The following is a 27,228-nucleotide window of genomic DNA, read 5'->3' as shown; positions in this document are numbered from 1 at the left end:
TTGACGAGGGGAAGGTGGTCCACACAGCCTACCTGGACCTTGCAAAAGCCTTCGATACAATACCCCACTCGGGCATTATAGATAAGCTCACCAGCTTAAATATAAACCCTATGTCACTAGATGGGTTGCAAACTGGCTCAAGGACAGAACCCACATGGTTAGAATTGCTGGAGCCATGTCAGACTCCAAACCAGTTACAAGTGGCATCCCACAAGGCTCAGTCCTGGGACCTATCTTGTTCGGTATATATTTCTCGGAGGTACAGGCTAACACGGAAGGACTGTGGCTGACCAAGTTCACAGATGACTGCAAACTGGGCGCCATAATAGACTCTCCAGCCGACACAAGCATCCTACAAAAGGGCCTCATAAGAAACAAACAACTGGTGCCAGAGCCATGGCCTCAAGCTAAATGCCAAAAAGTGTATAGTCATCCCCTTTGGCAAAAACAAAGTGCCCACAAATTACCACATAGGTGGTAATCCATTAAGTACAGAAGAAGTAATTAGGGACCTGGGGACCCAAGTTGATAGCAATCTGTCATTTGACAACCACGTGGCCAAAGTGGTTAGAAAAACATTTTATATAGCCCACCTAATCATGAAGGGATTCACATCTAGATCAGGAGAGGTCATCGTGCCTCTTTACTCATCCCTCATCAGGCCCATAATTGAGTACAATGCCCATTTTGGGATGTACCTTACCAGACACCTGCAGCAACTGGAAAGACCCCAAAAGTACCTCACCAAGAGGATCAAAGGGCTCAAACAGATGCCATATGCTTCCTGGTTAAAGAAACTCCAGCTCTACTCAGTGGCATACCGCCTGCTCAGAGGCGATCTGTGCCTGACCTATAAAGCCATGTCCAACCCGGAATTAATGGACATGCTGCACCTCAGAAAATCCAAATCCCATCGAGCTACGCGCTCGAGAGAATTGAACCTCAGCACTGAAATAAATAGAACATGCTGGAGGGACAGATTCATAACCCAGAGGCTCCCTTCACTCTGGAATAAAATCCCAGTCCAGGTTAGTCAGAGTCCCTCATTGACTCTCTTCAAGAGGAATCTTGATGAGTGGATGGGAGATAGTAGGTTTACCCCGGGTATCATGTCTGTGTCACTGTTAGACAGAGGCAGAGTATACTAACCTCGAAAATGGGCATAGCAAAATTCATTTAAAATGGGTGACGAAAGCCAAACACACTCTGGCTAGGCTTATAAATGCCCAAGGGCAGATACCTAGTATGAACCTATGAACCTAATAAGCATGGTTCACGGAGGGATAATAGACAGAGGATGAGTAACTGGCAAAAGTTAGAATGTGGGACAATATGGTGGATGCACAAATGATAGGGGATACAAGGAGGATGTGAAGACTGTTAATTTGAGCCCTACCCAGGTGTGTCAGGGAATGCAGTCCCTGATTTTGAGGAAGAGGTTTCTGCTGGTTCAGTGAGTCTTGCACAGGTGGTGCTGGTATGGGCCTCATTATCTCTCTAGTGTCCACTCATCTGTAGTATCCACTATTGCCTACAGCTGGGGTTGGTCAGGCAGGACTGAGTGTGTTAAGCTAGAGTTGGTCAGGGAGGAGACCGTGTTCAGCTGAGCTTGGTCAGGCAGGAGAGCTTGTTCATATGGGGTTGGTCATACAGGAAAGCATGTTCAACAGGGCTTGGTCAGGCAGGAGAGTGTGTTCAGTGGTCAGGCAGGACAGCATGTTGAGCTGGAGCTGGTCAGGCAGGAGACCCTTTTCAGCTCGGGTTGGTCAGGCAGGAGAGCTTGTTCAGCTGGGGTTGGTCAGGCAGGAGAACCTGCTCTGGGCTGCTCAAAGCAGAAGGGTGACTACTTTTTCTTGACAAGACAGTCCCAGAACACACAGTAGGTGGAGATCATTCCCTTGCAGCAGCAGATTGCTACAGCCAAGATAACCATGGCTATTCTGTACTGCAGAGGAATACAAAAATGAGAAGAAAACAACATTACCATAATGCAAATGATTAAATAAGGGCAAGTAAATTGAAAGCTGAGGAATAATAGGAGAGACATTTACAAAGTTAAGGGACCATGAACTCCATCCTCCTGAGTTAAGTATGCCTGTGAAGTTTAATGTCATCCCATGCTACAAAATAAAACAGGAGGAAAAAATGGGCATTATCAACATGTATCCTGACCTGATATATATATATATATATATATATATATATATATATATGTTTTGGCTATATGGTATGGGTCACTTACTGAATTGTAAACCATGATAATATCCCACAAACACTTGCACCTTTACAGTAACCCCTATCAAAAAAAATTGGATTGCCAAGTAAGCTTAAAATGGAGCATTAAATAGGGTTAATTATAAATGTGTATCATGCTTAGCATGCAGAGAGAGACAGCACTGAAAATGATAGAATACAATAATAATCAGGTTTAAAAATTAAAGAAAAACAAAACAAAAATTCTTATTTCAAATACATTTGTTGTGAATGTTATACTCGCAACCATTACATGAAACAGTAATGATAATGCAGAATACTCAGCTACAAAATGTAAAGTTTGGAAGAGAACAGCAGTAGAATAGAATGACAGCCATCTTATAAGTGTGAAAATGCAATATTAACAGCAAGTCTAAAGGTACTTACTGAAGGACAGTCCCTCTCTGCTTCTGACACACACTGAGAATGCTGATGTTGCTACCCTCTCTGTAGGTCATTGTACCTATGGCTGCTTCCTTGACCTAGGTATCCTTGTTTACTGGATTAGACTGTCTCCCAGGCCAGTCCACACATCTGTCTTGCGGAATGGGCTATCTTGTACCACCTGCAGCCTCTATCTGTACCTGATGGTGAACAGGAAATACATTTTTCCTTCATCCAGCAGTTTGAGGCTCTTCCCTGAGTTGTGCTCTAAAATAAGTAATCTTCTCAGTCCACAGTCAAGAATCAAAATGGTGGCAGTTGTATGAAAATGAGACAGCTACAGTGTTAGCCACACCTGCTGTGATGGGACTATAGGCAGATCAGTTTGCTATGAGACTGCGCATTGCTATGTGAAATACTGCCATGCACATGTACGAGTCCAACAGAAGTCAGCCACAAGTGAGTGCTCATGCTTCGCAATGCTTGTTCATGTCTGCATGAGGTGGCATGGGATAATGAAGAGTTGTGCACATGTAGGCAAGAATGTGACTCACACAGCTTTTAGCCTCATTTGAATAAGAACTTTGTAAAGTTGTCTAAATCAGCTGGAACTCTGAATGTGTCACCATTTTGTGCACCACTGTTTAAATCTCATTTTTGCAAAGATCATCAGAAAACCAAACTAAATGTACTAATATATGGAAAGTAAAATTACAGCAGAGTAAGGGGTAGCATATTGAGACCATTTTATGATACAGAGGACAGAGTAAAAAGTCCATCTACAACAAAACTTGCAAGATGTTTGTTAGTACTAGTGACAACTGTCACTCATTCATTAATGTGAACATAAGCACTTTGTCATGTTTTATTCTATGCTGCAATAAGTATTATTATGTCTGTCAGCTCCTAGGAACATGGCTATAGAAATGCACATGGTGATTATGCACTGACATGGTTGAATCCCGTGATCTGCACATCATCACACACCTTGCAGGTCACCCAGTCATCCCCAGTCAAACAAATAACAGTCGATTGACACAAACCATGCAGTTATAAAATACTGTGCTGTAAAACCACATGGCACACTGCACTGCTCAGATACAGAAAGACACACACACACACACACACACACACACACACACACACACACACACACACACACACACACACACACACACACACACACACACAAAATAAACATTCCAAAGACATGCAATAGATTGGACACTATAAGCTGACCATAGGTGTGACAGGTATGACTGTGTGTATATGTGTGTGGTATGGAAGAACTACTGTGTTAGGGCTAACCACCCTGTGGTGTAAACCTTGGCTCTAGATGATTGTTGATGTTGAACTGACACCCCAGCCTTATGTGCAAAAGTGGGAAAAAGGAATTGTGGATGGATGGATGTAGTTAAAAATCTATACATAAGTGGAATGGAATAAACTCAGAGTGACACCTACAATCTTGTCATATGCATGGGTAGAACCCAAAGAGATAAACAAAGCAGCACATCCTCACATTTTCATGAGAGTGCTTCAGCATGCAAATTAACTACATGTCATCAAACATGCTTTGTTTCACAAGATCATCTACAGTTCACGCATTGCTCCCCACTAGTGGAGGAAGAAGCACACAAATGAGCAATTCCTAGTACTGCTTAATCTTCAAGTTTCCATCCAAAGTAAACTAAACCAGTGCTACAATACAGTAGCAAAATTAGTCACTAACTCATCAAACAGAGCCCATCACTACTTAGCCTTAAAACAGCTTGATTGGCTTGAATGACCCAAGCAACTCACTTACTCACAACTACTCCTAGTCCAGAAATTAACATACAAACCAGAGCCAAGCAAAGCCCTGTTAGACGTACTGCACATATACACCCCTGCTAGGCCACTTCGATCTGAAAACAAAATGCTCCTCACTACCTACAAACCACACCTGTCAGCAGCAGCCTGTATTCTAACTACATAGCCCACTCCTGGAACTCTATCCCCTCATCCCTTAAACATACTAACAACTTTTCTAGTGTCAAGACTAATCTAAAAAATATCTGTCTGATACCTGGAACTGTACATCTACAACACTCAACACAGATGCAGAACTACCTGTTCACTATAACTATACCCTTCTCACTTTAAATTCACTAACACCTCCATATCTTAGCAGGTTTTAGTGTGCTAACATCATTGAAGCTCTCACGTTAATGATACCGCACTACTAATGTATGCTATTCTACCGCTTCATCCAACAGTTGTTACTATTTATTTTCATCTGTCGTGTCCTTCTATAACATTCTCATCTTTCCAATAACTCTCTCTCCATGCCCTCAGTTTTTCCTCCTGCTCATAACTCCTCCCCCTCATCTCATTCTATTCCTCTGTCTATTTTGGTAATACTCTGTTATTTTTTAGCTCCATACAGTATTAGTAATATAGTCAATATTTTGAAAAACTATGTATTAGTTTGCTTGACACAGGCTGTCTACTTCTGCAGTGTGTCTTACTACTTCCAGTAAGCAATGTATTCTTAGTACTTCTGAAAATTTATTTCAGTCTGTTTTATGTTTTTATCTGATGTGGAGATTTTCTCCTCTTGTGTACGATCAGTTATCAACTACTGTAAAATATTTTTATATATATTTTTTGTGGAGTCTTTCCCCCCCCAACAGATTGTAAAATATTTAATCTGTTGAGGGGCATTCTACCATTGTATATAACTACTCGGTTACTGTTTAAATGCTTTTGAATCTGTTGTGGAGCTTTTCTTACCAGGCCTCCATTGAAAATGGGTCATTGGCTCAGAGGGACTTAAGCCCATGAAGCATGACAAAGTGAGAACATGTGTTGGTTTGAGGGTAGCCATTTAAGCAACACAGAGACAGAATAGAAAGACTTTATACCAGTAGCAGATGACATAATACTTTAACTAAGTGGAGCGAGTGTATTTACCAAACTGGAGTTACTATTAGGTTGCCATCAATATGAATGACACTCAGCAGGAGAATTACTACTTTTTCAATGCACATAGGTCTGATGAGACACAGAAGACTGATATTTGACATGATCTCTGCAGCTGAGGTATCGCAGTGTGTAATGTAGCAGGTGATAGAAGACATTAGGACTATAAGGAACAACAGATAAAGTTGTAATAATATATGGAAAGACAGAGAAAGGGCATGATGAGATATAAAGAAAAGCACTCAACATACTGAGAGAAAATGGGCTGATAGCAAATGCAGAAAATGTGAATTTGATATATGCCGACTGGAATTTTATGATTTGATATTCTCAGAAAAAGAGGATTTACTATAATTAATAAATGGGAAGAGTATACACAATGTAATACACAAAGTATCGCTCTAAGAGAGCATTCACACAGCTAACCTGCAAGTTGGTCTCACACGGTTGTCCTGCTTCAACCGTTATTACAATGCCAGTAAATAATAAAAATGCTTCCTGAGTGGTTCTTGTGTGTCTGTGTTACATCACTTGTTAGTAGGTTGGTATACCTGAAAGAACCCAGACATCTCCTGGTCTGACTAGGGGATAAAACATCTTTGGGAATTTGACTTTGTCAGCTGAAGAAGTCCTATAAAGCACATCCACATGATTACCAACATTGAAGCAAATGAACAAAATGGTACAACTGATGAAATGCACCAACTAGACCAGCAGGTGAAATGACATTGACAGAGGTAACCCTGATGAAATGCAGGAGAAATGACACAGCAAATATAATATCTGATGGAACGACTAAAATGGTTCAGAGTAGGAAGAAAATATTCAGATCAATAAAGAGAGTAATATATTTTATAAAAAGTATCAAACTAATGAAATAAGCTCGAGCACAGCAAAACAAGGGTCCATATTAGGTGATCGAAACTTTAGGTAATCAAATACCTAAAGATCAATGCCTAAACAGCGAAAGCTGTAAATATCAAACAGCCACTTCTGTGAATCCTTTTGCAGGAAAAGAATTTGTTTGGCCGTTATCGGGACTCTGCCCTTTTCTCCACTGTAGAGCGATCTTGGAGTTGGTAAATTTAGTTAGGCGGGGTGTGGGGGGGGGGGGGGTGAAGCCCCCCCACTCGATTAAGGTCTAACATTTTTTTTTCTCTGGCCAAGTAAATTCTTCCCTATCAAAGAATTTGTGGAAGTGGCCATTCGATGTTTACAGCTTTCACTGTTTAGGTGTCGAGCTTTAGGTATTCGATTACCTAAAGCTTCAACTTTGTAATATAGACCCCCAAAACAACATAGACGCATAATCTCTCAGATGAACCAGTTCAGAGCCAGATTTGGTCATTGCAGCACATTAGCTTCATCCACTAGTACTCTTTCAACTAAACCTATAGTTTCATCATGGTATCCATTATCCCACTAACTCTGCCAATGCCCTTTGTTCTCTAGGGAAGTATGACAGAAAAATGGAAACAATGGTTGAAGAAATTTGATCTCTTTAGTCCATTTTGCATAGCAGAAAAAAAGTTAGAAAGTTCAAATAGTTGCTTTTCTTCACCTTCCTGGAGGCAAGTGCAATACAGATACATAATGTATTTAATCTTCTAAAGAGCAACAGACTGAATTATACAATATCCTAAAACAAACTTATTATGCATTCCACATTTATTTTTCAGTAAGAGTCAATAACTAAAAAAAAAAGTCTTCATCCGAGATATAGATCTAAAAACTGATTTTCGAGAGATGCATGAATGCATTACTGAGGAAAACTGTCTATGCCACAAAGAATGATAAACTGAAAAACACTAACTTTTCTCAGAGTCAGAATTAACTCAAGAATACTGTGAGTGGAGTAAAAAGAGGTAGCTGGTATTCAAAGAAGAATATTATATTATTTTAAAATTACAATGAAGTGCATGTCTGTCAAAAATCCATCCACCCTCAACCCCTTTTCCCATTTTGCACATGGGGTTGGGGTGTCACTTCAGCAATGACAATAATCTTGAGCCAAGGTGTACACTGCTGGGTGGCTAGCCCTGCTGCAGTAGTTCATTCATACCACTCACTCACACACACACTCTTACCTATGATCTGTCAAAAATAAGCAGAAATAACTCTGCTAGTCACAGTATAATGTGAAAAATGTTTTTACGTGTCAGTAAAAAAACCTACTAATGTATTTGGTGATGGTGATGTAGTTAAAAATAAAAGGCATTCAGCTGAACAGATGTCATGCCTTTTCATGGTGTGGTTATCTGCATAATAAACAGGTGTATTCAGCAGTTGATACACAGTACAAAAATCATCAGTAAGAACAAATGGAGGACAGAAGGTAAAAGGGAGGTTTTGCAAGTGACTGATGCAGATAAACAGTTAACTGTTCAAATCACAGACTTGTACAGTTTTGCGACAGACAAATGCTTGTAAATGCAGTTGTTGTGTAAACTGTCCACACAGATTCTTTAGAAATGACAGAAGAATAGCAGTGTTGTCACAGTAAACGTATCTGTACTGAGAAGCTGATTGTAAATGGCAAAAGTATTACTTTCAAGGTTGATTACCAGTGCAGAATTCATCCATCTATCCACTGGATCTTTTTTCCCATTTTCCACATGGGGTGTGGTGTCACTTCAATCAAAGGGAAGGTTTATGCTGCTGGATGGCTTGCCCTGCCACGGCTGTTCTTCTGTACTGCTCATATGTATGCACACTCACACCTATGACCAATTTAGAGTGCCAAATCCAGCTACTGCATCTCTCTGGGGTAAGGGAGGAAACTGCAGTACACGGAGAACACCCACAGGACATCAGATTTCACACAGAAGTCACCTCAGCGAGAACTGAAACAGTGAACCTCTTGCTGTGAGGCAACCATGATATCCGCTGTGCCACTATGCCTTTACCAGTGTGGAATGTAGCTTCATAAATAAAAGTGTACTCAGACTTGGACTTGAAGAGAATTGTAACAGGACCTAAAGCTACACTACTAACTTATTCTGAAATAAATTAACACTATTGGGTTAGGAGAAGCTGTACTACATTTAGAAAAATAAATTTTAAATATTTGATTTCGATTTGTGTCAGTTCAATAACCAAATATTTTGTCAGGAATGGCTTGTGAGCAGTTGTGAATGATTAAATGAATATATAGTATGCATTTACAGTTGTACTACTTTGTAATATGCAGTTAGTCTAGACAACCACAAGTGCACTCCATAGTCTGGACAACAAGTGCACCCCATCAGCAAATGATTTAAAGAGCCACAGAGAGAACTACACCCCTGTTTATAAGGTTGTCAGTTTGTTCCTGGAAACTGATTCATAGGAATGTTAAGATAACATTTTCAGGTGATTCACACAGTCATAAGGTTCAATCTATTTTACCTATGAAACAGAATTGTGTGTTGTGACTCCATATTTTAATGTAGACAAAAATAACAAAGCTGATGCTTCATCTGGTATTTTGGAACAGGATGCAGAAATTTACATAGCATAATAACATTCTGCAAGAAGATGTTTACTGTACTGAACTATGCACTGAAATGCACATGGTGAAAAATATGGTGATGTCAGGGTGACCAAATCAAAAGAAAAAAATTCCACTTTCCATTCAAAGGTACTATACAGTCCACAATGTACTCTATTTTTCCTACAGTTTCTTATTTAAATACCAGAAATAGTATCTATTCAATTAATAATGAAGTGGTAAAAGACTGCATAAAGCACATTTTTTATAGTTAATTGCATGTACCATAATGCTTTGGTATGACATGTCTCATCGGATGGAAATGATGCTGAAAACGTACACATTTTCAACATATTTTGTAAAGCAATGCCAAATAAAAATGCTAACGCATGACATACCAGATAAGCCATGGAGTAAAGTGCCTTTATACTTGTTCCATTTTGAAGGCTGTCATTATCTCACTTGCATTGAACTACTATTCAAAGTATCCTGAAGCCATAAAGCTAAGTAATAGATAATCATATTCAGTCATTTATGTTTTGTAAAGCATGTTTTCATATCGTGAGACACCAGAAATTATTTTTCCTGACAATGGTCCCAAAATTGTCAAGGCAGAAATGTCATTCAGTTTTACAGTAACAGGAATTCAGGTTTATAAGAAACAAGTCTGAGAGACTCACAATTAACTGAACTAGGAGAGAGAGAGGGCTAAAGCTGTCACAAACATGGAAAATGTGTTATCAGCTGTTGAGTGCTTGCAGTAAGGTACTTACTGTGTTTCTTTATTTCTTTTCCAGTGTCAAATGACTGCCCCTTTCAGGGTGATAGTTCTATGTCCTTGTACCTATAGGACAGGAAAGAATGCTGTGCCTTTAAATCTTATTACAACAATCATTGTAATGACTGTTGTTTGTTCACTGGAAGGCAATGACTGTTGGGTTTGTTATGTCAGGAGGGATAGTAAGTGTGCATGCCTACAGGGATGCAGACATGTATTGTTGTATCTTTTGCTTGACATACAAGACAAGGTGCAAGCAGGTCAAAGGGCAGGGAAGGCTCTTTCCAGATACTCTAGTAAGCAATCGCATTGTTTTTTTTTACTTCTGGATATGAATTTAAACATCATAATAATAATTAAGCTTCTCACTTGTTTCTCACATTCTTTATGAATTATAAGCACCCTACTGCACAAACTTTGCTCAGTTTTCTAGTTACTTTAGGTCATAAACTGCAAGTATTTCATGCATTATTTAATTATTTAATTTATTAATTATTTAATAATTTAGCACCAACTATATATTTATTAATAAATATTTATTAATTATTTAATTATTTAGCACCAACTATATATTTATTAATAAATATTTATTAATTATTTAATTATTTAGCACCAACTACTGCTTCAGGCACTGGAAACATTACATCTTAGTAAACCAACCATAAGCTGGTTTAATGCCTATCTCTCTAGTAGAAAACAGGCAGTCCAGTGGCAAAACAGCCTATCAGACCTACTCCCCACTAATATTGGTGTCCCCCAAGGATCTATCCTTGGTCCCCTTCTCTTCTCCATATTCATAAATGGCCTACACTCAACTATTCCCAAAGCCACCTGTATTCAATATGCAGATGACTCTACACTAATCTGCTCTGATGAATCTCTCGCCAAACTCCAAGCCACAACCCAAAACTGCTTCTCTGCTGTCGAAAAATGGTTCTTGGAACTTAAACTCTTACTTAACCCTGCCAAAACCAAATTACTTCTCTTTTTCCCCACCTCAGTGACTGCTCAAACTATAGAGCCAAAACCAAATTACTTCTCTTTTTCCCCACCTCAGTGACTGCTCAAACTATAGAACCCCTCAACACCAACAATCCTACCTTCCATGTGTCCTCCAACAATGGGACCATTATCTACCCTGTATCCAATACCAAACTACTAGGGGTGACCATAGACCATAAACTTAAATTCGATATACATGTAAACTTAACTATTAAATCGGTTAACAGAAAACTTGGGGCGATGTATAGAATAAAGGCCTTCTTAACTCCGCACACCAAACTGACTATTGCCCGAACCCACCTACTCTCCACTCTCCTCTATGCCTCCCCGATATTCTCCTTTCTAAACAAGAAAGAACTTAATAAGCTAACAACTACCTATAATCACATAGCCAGATTCATAACAGGAACGCCCTATCGCACTCATCACTGCCTAAATTTAAGGCCTCTTGAATGGCTGGAACTGTCCAATTTACTCAAATTCAACCAGCTTTCTGAGGCTTTTAAAATTATTAACCATCCAGGTAATACTCCCTCACTGAACAAAATACTTACCCAGTACTCCAACCTTAACTCCCTCAGGTCTTCCAAAAGTCTGCAAGTAAGGACCATTAAATCTAACAATGCTGGTGGTGGCACTATATGCCAATTCCATTGGCAAATCCTGGAATGCACTACCAAACAACCTGAGACTTATGCCCTCTCAGCACCAATTTAAATTACATCTTAGAGCATACTTGAAATCCAAATGGTTATGCCCTTGTTCCTCTCCAGACTAACAAGCTATTGCCCCAGTCGTACCTAGGCCTCTCTCAGCCTCCGCCTAACCCAAAAACCAAAGAACACCCTATTCTAGCCCTCCTTCTCTGGCTGTTCTAATCTTACCTTGTTAAATCATTTAATATTTCTTGTTTTCTCTTATTTGGTCTGTAAGCATCAGTGTATTTAACTGTACTCACTTGTTATAGGTTTATTATTGTATATGTATTAACCAGTATATTATCTTGTGTAACAACATCAATGTTTTTGTTAATCTAACTATGACCTTGGAGCTTTTCTCCCCGGGCCTCCACTGAAAATGGACATGTATCCAGTTGGACTAGCCCGGTCAACAAATGTAAAATAAATAAAATAAATAAAATAAAATAAAATAAATAAAAAATAAAATTATTTTGTAGCACCAGCTAAGTGTATATGAGCAGCTTCGGCATAACAAAATGCTAGTGGATCTCTTGCCTTATTTGCAATTTCTAAGTTAATTATATAATTTCTGTTAGGGCTGTTTATGTTATTTGATTGTATTTAGTGTGACTATCCACTTTACTGGCATTCATTTTGTGATCAAGTGTGATATTGTTGTTATTTCTTTTTATCTTTGCGTTTCGGGTTGTTATACAATTGAGTGCTGGACTTGCTGCAGCACCTTAATCAAAAGTGGATAATGAGTTCAGTGCGGGAAATTGTTACCAAATCTGTCATCACTCATTAAGCAATTATTTAGCAATGCAACATTCTTGATTTATATTTCTGTGATGCATCTGTTTTCAATATTTTGATAAACTACATTGTAACCTTATTTGACCAGTTTGCTATATTTGTCACATCCTTTCTGAGTAAAAAAAAATTCTATTCAATCCTTTTGTGTTACAACATTTATTTAGAAGGCATTCCAAACAGAGAGGTCTGGCAGAAATGTCCATTTGACATAGGTTTTCCAACAATTCATTCTTTTTCATCAATGTGCAACAAATATACCCATCTGTTTAAACAGACCGAGATTACAAGTGTTAAAAAAACTGTTCCGAAGTTTCTGTTCAGTTAGACATGCTTTATTTGGGAGTTGGGTATGACATTAAGTTTTGGGTGGCAGTAGCCAGCTCATTTTACAGTGTTATTGATTCTACCTCTTTATCCAAGTTTACCAACTTCAGATTCATATTAGGGCTAATATTATGGCTCACAATTAATCCTGAACCTGTCAACTAGTATCAAACAACTCAAAAACTCCACAAAATACTTCTATTAAAAAAGAGAAGCGTTTGTAAGGGAGACATGTCTACTCCAATTAGAAATTATTTACTTGTGATCGATTGTAAAAAAATAATATTTAACTAGACAAAGTAGTCATTGTCAAAAATGATGCTCATGAGCCCCTGAAAACAAGAGATCCTATTGACAGGGAATCCAAGGCGAATTTCTAAAATATTATCAAGGACAAATAGATACTATGTAATTGGCATTTGTGCAGGAGGGGCTTCAATAAAAGATATCCAGGTTAACACCATCCAACTTAAAATATATCAGGATCAGAGGATCAGCTTCTTTCATATTAACTCAATTAAAGCATAACCTTATACTCAGTTTGTAATGTATTAACATGTAATGACTCTATAATTTACTTATCATACTTATCATAGTTTCTGTCTAGTATATCTGCTTTTCAGTTATTGTATGTCCATATTGCAACTTTAAGTTTTACACTTGTCTCTGTTATAAAAAACTGCCTATTTTGTAACTGGAGCTGTTCTCCCTGGATGTCTCTATAAAGGGGCCACCAAAACCCAGATAGACTCCCTTTTCATCAAAAGCAGACCTTGAGAAAAAGCAATGTCTGGATAGAAATGAATTTGTCTTCAGCATGTTGTCCTACCATTGATAGTATTTGGATAAAAGAAGAATTAAACTGGACCAGCACCAATCTTAGAGCTGGTCCTGAAGGCATTCATGGTTATTTTATCAATAAAGTTCATTCAAAGCTTCTGCCCATATTAATCTACTTGTTCAAGAATTGTTTATATTTAGTTCATAGTTGTTAATGACCACCGGGGCTTTTATAAGTCTAGTCGTGGAATCCAACCTAATTGTGTAGGCGTTTATTAGGAGAAGGTATGTTTGGAAGTTTCTAGAGGTTATGTGGGGGTATATTAGTTTGGGCAATACTGTCTATCTCTGTCTATTAGAAATATAGGGGCCAGACCTGGGATGAATTTCTGATTTCCCGTCCATTGGTCAAGGATACTCTTAAATAGGGTAAAGGATTGACTCTGCATCACATGGATGGGGAGCCTGTTCCATATTCTGGATTTGATTCTGATATATGTAAAGGACCTACACTAATTCTCATTCAAAAGGGCATTGAGTCTTATGCATTTTGTAACTACAGACTGATAAGCTTAACTTTGTGCTATAAGAAAATTCTTAAAAAAACTAATTTTGAAATGTTTACATTTAAGTGTCCTAGAAAGGTTGGTAACACCTGTCACATACTCATTCAGAGATGTACCTGCTTTTCTAACTTGCAAAAGTTTTATTGTAGCATTGTGGATGCTCTTGACTTACCTTTTTAACCCTGTATATCTTGACTTAAGTAAAGTTTTTGATTCAATTCCACACATTGAGATCATAGGTCAGCTGCTAAGACTTAAAATATTGCATAAAGCAATGGATTCCAAAGTGGATTTAACCAGATTTAAAAATCAAGTTTCTGAACTCAGGCCTATCTATAAAAAATGCCCTGGGGTCAATGTTGACCCTGTTTTTATTTTTTAATATTTTCATATATCTTTCATGAGATATCTTTATATATGGTGCAGCAAATTCACAGATGACATGATATTAGCATTTTATCGCAACCATTAAGATGTATCCTTATATCATTGATCACATTATCTTGGGATTTTTTGAGTATTTGCATAATCCTGACACTGTTTTGATAACAAGCTTTCCTTTAAATAAATGTTCAGATTATAATGAAAAGTGTTCCTGTTTTCAACAAACCATTTGGAGATCTTCTACTTAAAGGAGGGCATAAGTGCAGCGACCACTTTTATAAAGTACTACTAAGACCTCACATAGAGCACAATGCTTCTTATGCTGCTACAGGAATCATTGTAAACTTTTACTTGAATGGATTCATAGGTCATTCACTAAAAACACAGACAGTTGAGTACTCTGACACTCTACAAAAACTTAATTTTTACTATGGTCTTATCAGAAGTGAGCTGACCAAGACACTCAGATGTTTGAACAATAGTTCACACTGTTCATTGATGTGATTAATATTTATTAGTTATAACAATAGTTCTTTAACTTAATCAGTTCCAAAGCAGTAGGAAACAAACTCCATTGCATCCTGAAGTCTTCTACATCAGGTAACCACTCATTCTCAAGAAATTTTCTTCAAAATCCTGCATTGAAAACACACCTCATATGATTTGCAATATTTCATAAATGATGCTAATGACCAAATATAAAAAAAAAAAGCTTTTTGTTAGACAGTAGGCTATGCCTTGATATTGCTAACAAAGGTCTGTCTGGTGATGCCAAATTTATATCGCCGATTTATGAAAGAGAAAACTGTATTTTTTTACAACATAATTCTAGTGTTATGGTCAAATATAAGCATTTAAGTAAGACTCATGGTATCAATAGTAAAACTGCCCATCTGTTTGAGGGCTTTCTTACAATGCATGAGAACAGTGGGTATAATCCAACCACTCTATGGTACTACACAATCTGTGCAAATTATATATATAATATATTTATACCATTTAAAAACAATATTAGTTTACAAAATCATCATGTTAGTTGAGTGGTTTAATTAACAGAATTATATGCCTTAATATGGAGGATAAGATGTTGCTAGTTGTTCACTTGTAGGTTACACAACTTTTGTAATATTATTGCAGATATTAAAATATTATTAATATTCACATCTGTTCTATTAAACATTTAAATTTCAGAATATTGTCACATTACCCATTATGTTTTAATGTCTTTTTTAACTAACACCTATTACATACACTACCCCTAATGTGTCAACAATACACTCTGTTTGCACTATTAATGTAAATATGGAAAATAGGTTATATTTTTCATAACATCTTGCAAGTACTCATTAATAATTGTGGCTCGGCACACCTCAAGATGACCATTTCACTGTGCATGCCTTTCAAATCATTTTGTCTTTCTTGTAGAAGTTATGTTGTTGCATTAATGTTAGGTATATATCTATGCCAGAACACCAGACAATCCACTTTGAAAAGATCGACAAGTATATTTATCTCAGGAATATAGGGAAAGTATGTTAAGATGAGCATTCCATTACATTCTTGGTATAAGTTCTGCTTTCCTGATGCCATACTCTTATATGAAGCAATGGGATGAGAAGTAAAAATGTACTAGACAAATTAAATCAAACTTTTTTCAGAAAATATAATGAAAAGTGTTACGCTAAATAAGTTCAAACATGAAATAAATAACATTTTCATTGAAGTTCCTTATCAGTCCTTAATTGTGGAGTACACTCAACATCAGTGAACTTAAATGTTGAGACTGCTACTTGGCTTTGCTTGTATACAGAAAAAAATACATTATAATCATCTGGGCTATCCGCTTCTTAAAGATTGATGGTGCAGAGAATGAAGACAAAGTTTCTTAATTCATCACTGCTCTTGCAGCCAAAGTGCACAGCAAGAATTATATTGACTTAGCACAGAGCTCAGCTAAAGCAGGAGTGCTGCTGTGATAAATAAGCTAGAATATTGGTCACTCTCCATACAACAGCAGTTGTAAGAATACAAAACCCAAATGACAACTAAAGTAATAAAAAGTTGCTGTCATTAAACATGTTGAAACCCAAGGTCTTATATATCACTGTTTGCCACTAAAAAAAAAGAACTAAACTGGCTAGAATTCCCCAGCTACCTACTATATACTCAACTACTAACACTCTGCAACATGGTTTACAACCCCCTAGCATGCCCAGCGCTAAATAACATCATTAAGCCTTACAACCCAACAGAACACTTAGGTCTACAGATAAAGAGGTTCTCTCTATATCTAACCCCTGTAAGTCAGCTGGACAAAGCCTATACTCCCACTGTGTTGTAAAAGCATGGAATTCACTTCCACTTACTGTGAGAACTACTACTAACTTACCTGCCTTTAAAAACTGTACTGAAATAACACATGTTCAACTCCTGGCTGTGTCCTTGCTCTGACCCAGGCTCAATCTCTCTCCATCTGTACTTCATCACTCTGTATTAATTACTTGTGTATCTTATAATATTGTGTTTTCTTAATAATATAAATGTCTAGTTACCATCTGTCTCATAACAATGTACATGATTACTTGCACCTCTTGTAATTTGTATGTTTTCTGTATACAGTTTGTATATTCTCTGTTATGTAATTGGAGATTTTCTCCCCAGGCCTCTGCTGAAAATAGGTTCTTTCTGACTCAGTTGGACTGTCCCAGTAAACAAATGTCAAATCAATAATATTAAATAAGTAAATATAGTTGAGACCAAAGATGGACAATTGCTAAGATGCAGTAGAAGACATCTGTACACCACACAAGCATTTCCAGATTATGGATATGTACTGCCAGTGGGTCTACATGATATTGAGACTCAAGAAGACGGACTGAAACAAGTACTGATCAATTTCCAGAACTGCTCTGAATGTGACATTGTTATACCCCTGGATTCACAAAAGCCTGCATGGAGTGCAAGATTGGTGCAGGAGCCCACACAGGCAATATGTCTGTTGTGTGATCCAGGATCAGACTGCAGGGGTGTGCAAGAGCGCTCCTGCACTAATCTTGCATGAACTAAGCCCTGGTATGCAAATCACCCCATTTGCAGGTGAAATCCATGCAAATGAGGTGATTTTGTAATCCAGGAAGCTTGCAATAGTCCGTGCAAGACTAGTGCTATCCGCAGAAATGTACCCAGTTAGTAATCAAGTACATTTCTGCAAAATCCAAAACGGAGCTATGACAGCTCCAAATAAAGACTGCATATCATTGAGAAAGCATGCCAATGGCCAAGTATAAGGCCATTGGCATTGCAAACAATCCAAAAAAAATAAAAAAAATCAACTTTTATTTTTTTTTGCCGATCTCGGCTGTTTAAGCATAGGGCAGCGGTATGCAAACGGGATCGGAGGGAAAATAAACCTAAAATAAGCATTCTAACTAAAATCAGTATTCTGCCATGCAAGTCAACGGCAGACAGAAGACAACCTGGCCAGTGAGTAGTGGTTGCTAAGGGGGGAGGCTCAGTGTGAGATATGTAACTATGCATTAGCAGGCAATCCTATGCAAATGAGGGGAAGGATAGTGAATCCCAGTTTCCCCAGCATGTGAGGCAAGTCCTAACAGTGTAAGAGTATGAATAGCTGGGTGCAAGACTAGGAGGTAGGTGACATCATGGGGGTGCGTGTCAGGCATACTATAAGTGGATTGGAGGCCTGTGGCTTGGGTTTGCTCCTAGCTTAGCATAGCTAAGCAAGGGGGTGTGTCTAAACCTGCCTAGCACTCTTTACAAAGTGTAAGCGGGTGTGCGCACCGCACACCGGGTTTTACAGGAAGAAAAAAGAAGTTAAACCAGGAAATAGCAGCAGTGTGTGTATATTTGAGCACTCTGCATGGCGCACACATGCGCTTAAACAGGGAGGCAATGGGAAGGAAAAACAGCAGTAGGTAGGTATTCAAGGAGAACTAGCATAGCTGGCAGGTGAAATGTATCAGAATCAGCCAATTACACAGGCAGCAGACCAGCCCAGCCCAGAACACTACTATAAACTAAGCAAACACATTCCTCTCTGGTTTTTCCCATAATCTACACCACCGGTGTATACAAGCGGGGACATTTTAACAAGCAAACCTACAAAATGAGAAGGGCTGCAGCAGACAGCATAGAACAACATGTGCAAGAGGCTGAGGGTGGTGTGGATGTGAATGCTGCCGAACAACCCACAGTGAGGAGATGGAGAAGAGTGTACAGACCCAGGGTAACCTAACAGGGGCTACATGAGCTGGAGATAATGGAGCGCTATAGGGTGGACAGAGACCTCCTACAGCAAATTGTTGAGCTGTGCCAGCCACACCTGACACACCAAACTGACCTAGGGGAAACCATCCTAGTGGATACTAAGGTATGTGTAGGCCTAAGTATGCTAGCCATAGGTACCTCCCAAAACACAACTGGGGATATCATGGGGAGCTCACAAGCATCAGCATCCAGAGTATTCCACCATTTCCTGGATGCCATGTCAGCACATGCCAGTGAGCACGTATATTTCCTCAACACCCATCAGGTGTTGACCAACAATATGCGTTTCTTCCACCAAGTAGCAGAATACCCTGGGGTAGTGGGTGCTATAGACTGCACACACATATGCATCAAAGCACCACCTGGTGAGCAGGGTAGGGCCTACATCAACTGCAGGGGCATCCCCTTCATCAACTGCCAGGTTGTATGTGATGCCCAGGGCATTATAATGAATGTGTGTGCTGGCTGCCGTAGAAGCTATGATGATTCCCACATATGGCATCTGACGCAGCTGTACCAGAGATATGCCAATGGGGACATTCCCTATGGTCACGTAGTAGGGGATGCTGGGTAGACATTGGAGTCATGCCTGATGACACCCATCAGAAATGCATACACACCTGAACAACAACGCCATAATGAGGAACATGCACAGGCCAGACATATAATAGAGTGTGTGTTTGGGATGCTCACATCACGGTTCCGGTGTCTGGACACATCTGGTGGAGCCTTGCAGTATTCACCAGCTACATGTACCCAAATTGTTATGGTATGTGCTATGCTACACAATATGATTCTGTGAAAACAGCTGCAGCAGGAACAGCATGGGACAGGGCCACACAGTCCCCCACAAATGCCAAGGCCTGCACAGGCACAGAGTGATCCAGAGGAAGAACAACCTGAGCCTGCCCAGTAGGCAGAAGGAGGCATGCCCAGTATGCCCTGGACTTGGCAAAGAGGCAAAGCATAGCACATGCACTAACACAGTAGGGACCCAGGGAATGACACCTCTCTCTGACTCGGACATCCAGTAAAACGGATGCCAAATATGACACTACCTGTGCTCAACCATGTATAGGGACTGTACAATGTGCATCCAACATAGGCAGCCCTCTACACCATCCAGATGTCTGGCACACCATCAAGGTAAGTCAATCAAACTACCAATTGCCAAATGGAGTAGAATGTGTTGTTATCTCTTAGCACTGGTATGGATGTGAGCATGCAAGGGAATTGGGTGGCTGAATGTTATGGCAGTAGACAGCAGATACCCATAGTGGCACCTTGACATCTGTAACACATACTGGACTCACCATAGTAGCTAGCACTACACAGGGTGACAAAACCCACTGCAGGAAATGTGCTGAGTGACATGTGTGTCCATATGACCCACACACGCCAGTCAGGATGGTTCACATACCCAACAACAGTCTCAGCCAGTAGAACAGGTGTAGACAAACCCAAACAGAGCCTGTGCCATGGCCCCAGAATGATGGCTATGGTTAACCCCCCCCCCCCGGGCTACACAGACAGACCACAGCAGGGCAGGCAGTGGGATGCAAGTTCTGAAGAGTAAGAAGTCAGACAATAATATGTAGGGCAACCAAAGCCATGATCTATAGTACACTGTTATGCCTCTAGTCAGCATGATAGTTATCAATACAGAATGAAATGGAGTACCTGACATACCAGTACAGTCATAGCAAATGTGTACAAGGTTCACGTGTGCCCCCCCCACATCCTACATAGTAATGTAATAACAGTCAGGTGTGTTCCCCCAACCCTGTGTAGAAATGTAGAAATAGTCTGGTGTGCCCCCCTACATAGTAATGTAATTACAGTCAGGTGTACCCCCCAACCCTATGTAGAAATGTAGAAATAGTCAGGTGTGCCCCCCCCCATCCTACATAGTAATGTAATAACTGTCAGGTGTGCCCCCCACTCCTGTGTAGAATTGTAGAAACAGTCAAAGCCAAATGATCATTGGATACCCTGCAGAGACAGCATGCTACCTGTCGATGTACAACACAAAGTTCAGCACTGCAGCACAAACTACCTGGTCACGATCCACACATTCAGTACAGATGGCCATACTGGGCATGCACACAAACTTAAACACATGAAGGCCATGACTACAAACACCAGTGGACCAGACATATCTAGTAGTTGCAGTTGTTAGTGCAGACACTCGTTAGTATGCACCACTCATGGCTTGCACACACAGTGGATAGGAATACAGACATATATGTCAGGACAACACACTATAATAAGCCAAAGATAGATGTACATAGATGTGTGGAAGAGAATGACTGTGACAAGGAGCCATCCAAGCCTGTTACACCCAGCATACAGCCAAAGGGCACAAAACACATGAGGTGCAGATGTCACTCACTGCAGATACTAGCTACCAGTATCTTTCAGCATTACAGACTATGTGATGCATGTGCCAGCTGTGCAACATGACTGTACAAGGGAGTAGTCATCTATCAGCTGTATATGCGTACCTGTGACATATGACCCCGTGTGTGCCCGCATGTGGTGTGTCAACCCTTAGATGAATGAGTTATGGCCTATGCACACACTGTCCTCTCCATAGCCCTACTATGACAAGCCTGCTGAGGTCATCCAATGTTTAATACACTTTTGGGAGAGTTGGAGCCCAGTAATCTCCATGGTGCATCTCATAACTGCATACTGCTGTAGTGTGATAAAGTGGTTAGGTAGGAATTCTAACCCCAGACTTGGCAACTGTGTGTATGTGAGTCTGTGTGTGCATGTGTGTCTGTGTCTGACTGTGGATAGAGCAATGCTTTTTTGGGTACTCACACTCCTTACAATTCATATACTCAACTTTGGCAAGGTTGCTGATGTCACCCACCTAGAAATACACCTCTGTGAAGCTTGTAGCCCAGTAATCTCCGTAGCGCATCCTGTAACTGGGTACTGCTGTAGTATGACCAAGTAGTTAGGTAGGAGTTCTAACCCCAGACTTGGCAAGTGTGTGTGTGCATTTGTGTGCGTGCCTGTCTGAACCTGTCTGTGTAGAAAGCAATGCTCTTTAGGGTACTCACACTCCTTACAATTCATATACTCAACTTTGGCAAGGCTGCTGATGTCACCTACCTTGACATACACCTCTGGAAAGGTTGTAGTGTGTCCTCTAACTGCATACTGCTGTAGTGTGATGTAAAACTGTGGTAGGGTTCTATCCCCACCCATGGCAGTTCTGGATGTTTTGTGTGTGTCTCTCTGTCTGTGTAGGGAACAATGCATTTTAGGCTAGTCACACACAGCACATTTAAAATGGCCTACTTTGGCAATCCTGCTGATGTCATTCATTGTGAAAGACACCTTTGGGGAAAGAGTTCTCAAATAATCCCTGTGGTGCATTCTATAACAGCTCCATGCTGTAGTGTGACATAGACCTCTGTTCATAGGTTCATAGGTTCATACTAGGCTATCTGCCCAAGGGCATTTATAAGCCTAGCCCATAGTTATGTGGCTTTTGCCACCCCTTTAGTTTGAATAAAAACTATGCCTATCATTTTTCTGTGCCTCTGTCAAGCAGTGACACTGAAGTAATCCCTGGGGTATATCTGCGATCTCCCATCCATTGGTCAAGATTCCTCTTGAACAAGGCCAGCGAGGTGCTCTGCCTCACATGTACCGGGATTTTGTTCCACAGCATAGGGAGTCTCTGGGTGATGAATCTGTCCCTCCAGCATGTTCTATTTATAACCGTGTCAAGGTTTAAGTCTCCCGCCCTTGTGGTTTTGAGGGATCTAGATTTTTTGAGGTGAAGCATATTCATCAAATCTGGGTTTGACATGGCCTTATATGTCAGGCACAGGTCACCTCTGAGCAAGCGGTATGAGACTGAATAGAGCTGGAGTTCTTTCAGTCGGGCAGCATAAGACATATTTTTGAGACCTTTTATCCTTTTGGTGAGGAACTTTTGGGGCCTTTCAAGCTGCAGCAGGGTGTCTGGTCAGATACATTCCGAACGGGGCATTGTACTCAATCATAGGTCTAATGAGTGATGAGTACAGGGGGACGATGACCTCCCTTGATCTAGATGTGAATCCCTTCATGATCAGGTGGGCGATATAGAAGGTTTTCCTAACTACTTTAGCAACATGAGTGTCAAACGAAAGGCTACTGTCAACTTGGGTCCCCAGATCCCTGATGACTTTTCTGTGCTCAGTGGATTGCCACCTATATGGTAGCTAGGGGTAACCTTGTTTTTCCCGAAGGGTATGACTATGCATTTTTTGGCGTTTAACTTCAGGCCATGGCTCTGGCACCAGTTATCCGTTTCTGTGAGGCCCTTCTGGAGGATATCTGTGTCAGATGTGTTTTCGACTATGGCCCAGTTTGCAGTCATCTGCAAACTTTGTCAGCCATAACCCTCCTGTGTTTGCTTGTACTTCAGAAAAGTAGATGCCGAACAAGAGTGGACCCAGGACTGAGCCCTGTGGGACACCACTTGTGACAGGCTTTGAGTCTGACATGGCTCCAGCAACTCTGACCCTGTGGGTTCTGTCACTTAGCCAGTTTGCAACCCATCTTGTGATGTATGGGTTTACATTCAAGCTGATGAGTTTTTCGATGATACCTGAGCGGGGTATTGTGTCAAGGCCTTTGCCAGGTCGAGGTAGGCTGTATGGACTGCCTTTCCCTCATCAATGGCCTTGGTGACTGTCTCGAAAAAGTCAACCAAGTTTAAGAGGCAGGATCTGCCTTTGACAAAGCCAAACTGGGTTGGATCCAAAGTCTGCAAGTTCCCTATGTCTTTATTTATGAGTTCCATTATGATCCTCTCCATGGCTTTGCAGATAAGGCTTGTCAAGCTAATGGGGCAGTAATTTCCAGGGTCTGTGGAGGCACCGCCCTTATGAAGTGGGACCACAGTCGCCGTGCGCCACTTCTTGGGTATGTATCCTGAGGTGAGGCTAAGATTAAACAGCTGTCCTAACTGTGGGTTTAATTCCTCGTTGAGTTCATGAAGCACACAGCCGGGGACACCATCCGGTCCCATGGATGCTGTGTTTTTTGCCTTAGTGAGGGCAGTTCTCACCTGGGCGTTGGAGATGTTTGGGGGGCTACAATCCTCTGGAATAGATATCTCTCCTTTTGGGGGAAGTTTGCACTGAACCTGTCAGCCAGTATGTTAGCAATGTGTGTAGGTTCAGTAATTTTCACATCATTTTGAACTAATTCTGAGCATATCTGGGAGTTTCCTCCTAGGTTTCTAACATAGCTAAAGAAGGCCTTATGATTGTCTTTAGAGTCCTTGGCGATTTTTCTCTCAAAATTTGCCTTGGATGATTTTATGAGAGCTCTTAGTTTTTACTTATAATGATCAAAGGTGTCTTACCTTTCAAGGATTTTGCTCTATCTTGTAGTAGCTTCCTCCTTTTGTTGTAGAGCTTGTTTATGGCTGGGGTCCACCAGACTGGACGCTTGCCTTTGGTACAGAGTGTCTTAGTTTTGTTTGGGATTGCCTGATCCATGCAGTCCTGTAGGTGCTGGTAGAAGGCATTTGTAAGTGATTCAGCGGTTTGAGTAATGTTTACCACTGGCTCAGGGGCCTTAAAGGAGACCACACTAGTTTTTAGAAGTGTGAAATCGGCTTTTGAGAAGTTTTTCACTGTGGTCTCATTTGTTTCAGGTGGGGCGGGATGAGGACCTCCAGCAAGATTAGTTTATGATCTGATCTCACCAGTGAGGGGTATACTTCGGTGTTGAACATTTTGATCCCATGTTCGTGATGATGAGATCAAGTATGTTTTCTCCTCTTGTGGGGATGGTGACTAGTTGTTCCATGGCATTTGAGTTTATGAACTCCAGGAATCTTTGGGTTAGAGTGTTCGGGCTTGAGTAGTGTTCCCAGTCTATATTAGGGTAGTTGAAGTCACCTAGTATGATGGTGTTTGGAGATACATTTATCCCCTCCAATGTTTTCAGGAAGGCCATGTGAGGTTCCTGAGTTTGAGAGGGTGGCCTGTAACATGCTACAAATTGCAGAGCAGTCTTGCCTATGGTTAATTGCACCTGGATGGTCTCCGATGCATCGTGCGTTGCCACCAACCTTGAGGTGTTGGTGTCCTTTATGAATATGGACACCCCCCCTCCTTTCTTGTTGTTGTCCGGATTTTGGGGCCGGAACGCATGATATGAGGTGAAACCTGTTAGTGCTGGGGTGCTCTCAGGAGCCTTGAACCAGGTTTCTGTCACAGCACAGACATCGATGTTCTCCATATTGAGAAGGGCCTCGAGTGCGTGCATCTTGAGATTGAGACTTCTGGCATTGAGCAGCATTACCCTTAGTTTTTTTCCTTTTTGGTGTTCTAGGGTGGTAGGTTTTGAATTTGAGCCTTGCCTAAAAAAGGCACTATGGGGGTGGCAAGAGCCTTTGCCAATATCCGGAGGCCCAGGGGTGACAGGTGCAAGCCGTCCCTTGCGAAGCAGCGTGGCTTGTCCAGCATGTCATTCCAGGCAGACAGACATTGGATCCCCTTTGAATGACACCAGAATTTAAGCCAATTATTAAAGCTGATCATCTTATCACTGTATTGTGGCATCATTCTAGGTGAAGGTAGGATACTGCTCAAGGTCAGGGTCATACCTGCCTGGGCTACATAATCAGAGAGCTCCTCGATGTCCCTTTTCATGTAGTCCAAGGAGGTACTTCTCAGGTCATTGACACCAGCGTGGACAATGACTGAGTCATACTTGTACCTGCTGTTGAGAGACCTGAGTGCTTGCGTTATGTGGCGGATTCTAGCGCCCAACAGGCAGCTTACTGTGACCTTCTCCTTACTCAGTCTGGTGAGCGGGACGTCAGTGTTTCTGACTATGGAATCACCAATGACAAGTGTGTCTGGCATTTTGTTTGGCCTTAAGGGCTGTGACTGTTTGACACTCTGACTGTGTGGTCTATGTGTTGCATGTGTTGGGTCGTGAGGTGGTAGTTGTTTGGGTGTCTGCTTTGGTGGCCTCTGCTGTTTGGTAAATTTTTGATCAGAGCCTCCGAGTATGTCTTTGTGTGAGTATGTGTATGATTTGAAGTTGTGATGGTACCATGTGTGACTGGGTATGTATTGTGTGTGGTTACCTTCTCCTCCTGTCTGGTCTTGCCAGTCCTATGTTGAGAGAGCTCAGCCTCCAGTTTGTCCGTATAGTTGCATCTCTCGCATGTATTTGTGTTTTGTGGGAGAAGGAGAGGATTGTCTGTGTACATGAGGCAATTGTAACATTGCCTCAATATTCCCAGGTTCACCAGTTGAGCTGGAGAGGACACTAGCAACTGATCCCTCGACATACTAGAAGTAGTAGATAAAGAGACTTTCAAAGGACTCCGGGGGAAGTGGGTTTTAGGCTGGTGGGGTACTATCTATAATAAGAGTGCTTTATCAAGGTGCAAGTACTGTAGGAGTAAGTGCTAGGGTTTACAGATAGAGAATAGTCTACTTGGGAATCAAGTAGAGATGAACTTTTCAGTTATAGGATATGCTAGTTAGATCAGCAGTACAGCTCGAGGAAGGTAGTTCTAAGGGAAAATTTGAAGAGTGGAATTTAGATGGCCCGAATAGTTTAACCTTGTTTAACCGCCGCTGCTCTTGTGTGCAACAGTGGCAACTCAGCTAACGCGTTTAGCATGTTTTATAGCAGGGGCTGAAGGGAGCTAGGAATTGGCCCAAACGACCAATGGACTACTAGTTTCTGGCTGAAACTTCACCAAATCGGACAAAAGGCGCTCAGTGCTTCCACTCCCACTGGTAAGCAAAGAAACTTCCCTCCTTCCTAATAAGGCAATGGATCAGTAACAGGAACTAAAACAAAGCCCAGGGATCAGCAACTCTGAAACTGGACTACTCTAGTTCAGTAAGGCGGAAAACAAGAGATTTTTTGTTTTATTACAGAGATAAGGAAAAACAGACAGTAAATGCTATAAATGCTGTAAATCGGCTAGCACACTTTAGTGTGTAGCCTACAGAAACAATTTGCAACAATTAGTAACTTAAAGTGCAATAAACAGTGTAAAATGCAGAAATCACTTAAAGTAGCAGTAAAACAGGCGAAATGCAGTCGCTAGCTTAATAACAGTGGGAAAGCCACAAAAAATACTTATATCTGGTAGAAAGTCACTCTTTTAGCTCTCTGCTGCTTGGATCACTCTGTAGGCCACCACGAGGATCTGTGCTGAGTTGGTACAAGCTGGAAAACGTGTGTTTAGCGTGTTTTATAGCAGGGGGCTGAAAGGAGCTAGGAATTGGCCCAAAACGACCAATGGACTACTAGTTTCTGGCTGAAACTTCACCAATTCGGACAAAAATGCTGCTCAGTGCTTCCCACTCCCACTGGTAAGCAAAGAAACTTCCCTCCTTCAATGGATCAGTAAAACCTTTAATCTGTGAAGCTCTTTCCACTGGTGAGAACCAAACCTTGCACCTTCTGATTGCCAAGCATATACCTTAACCACTGCACCACCTGGCTTTGCAGATGTTAGGGGTTCTATACCCACACATGTTGGTTGTG

This window comes from Protopterus annectens, chromosome 13.part0 (assembly GCF_019279795.1).
Source record: "Protopterus annectens isolate FY-2018-M chromosome 13.part0, PAN1.0, whole genome shotgun sequence".
Taxonomy (NCBI): domain Eukaryota; kingdom Metazoa; phylum Chordata; order Ceratodontiformes; family Protopteridae; genus Protopterus; species Protopterus annectens.
Note: the sequence above shows the minus strand (reverse complement) of the source record.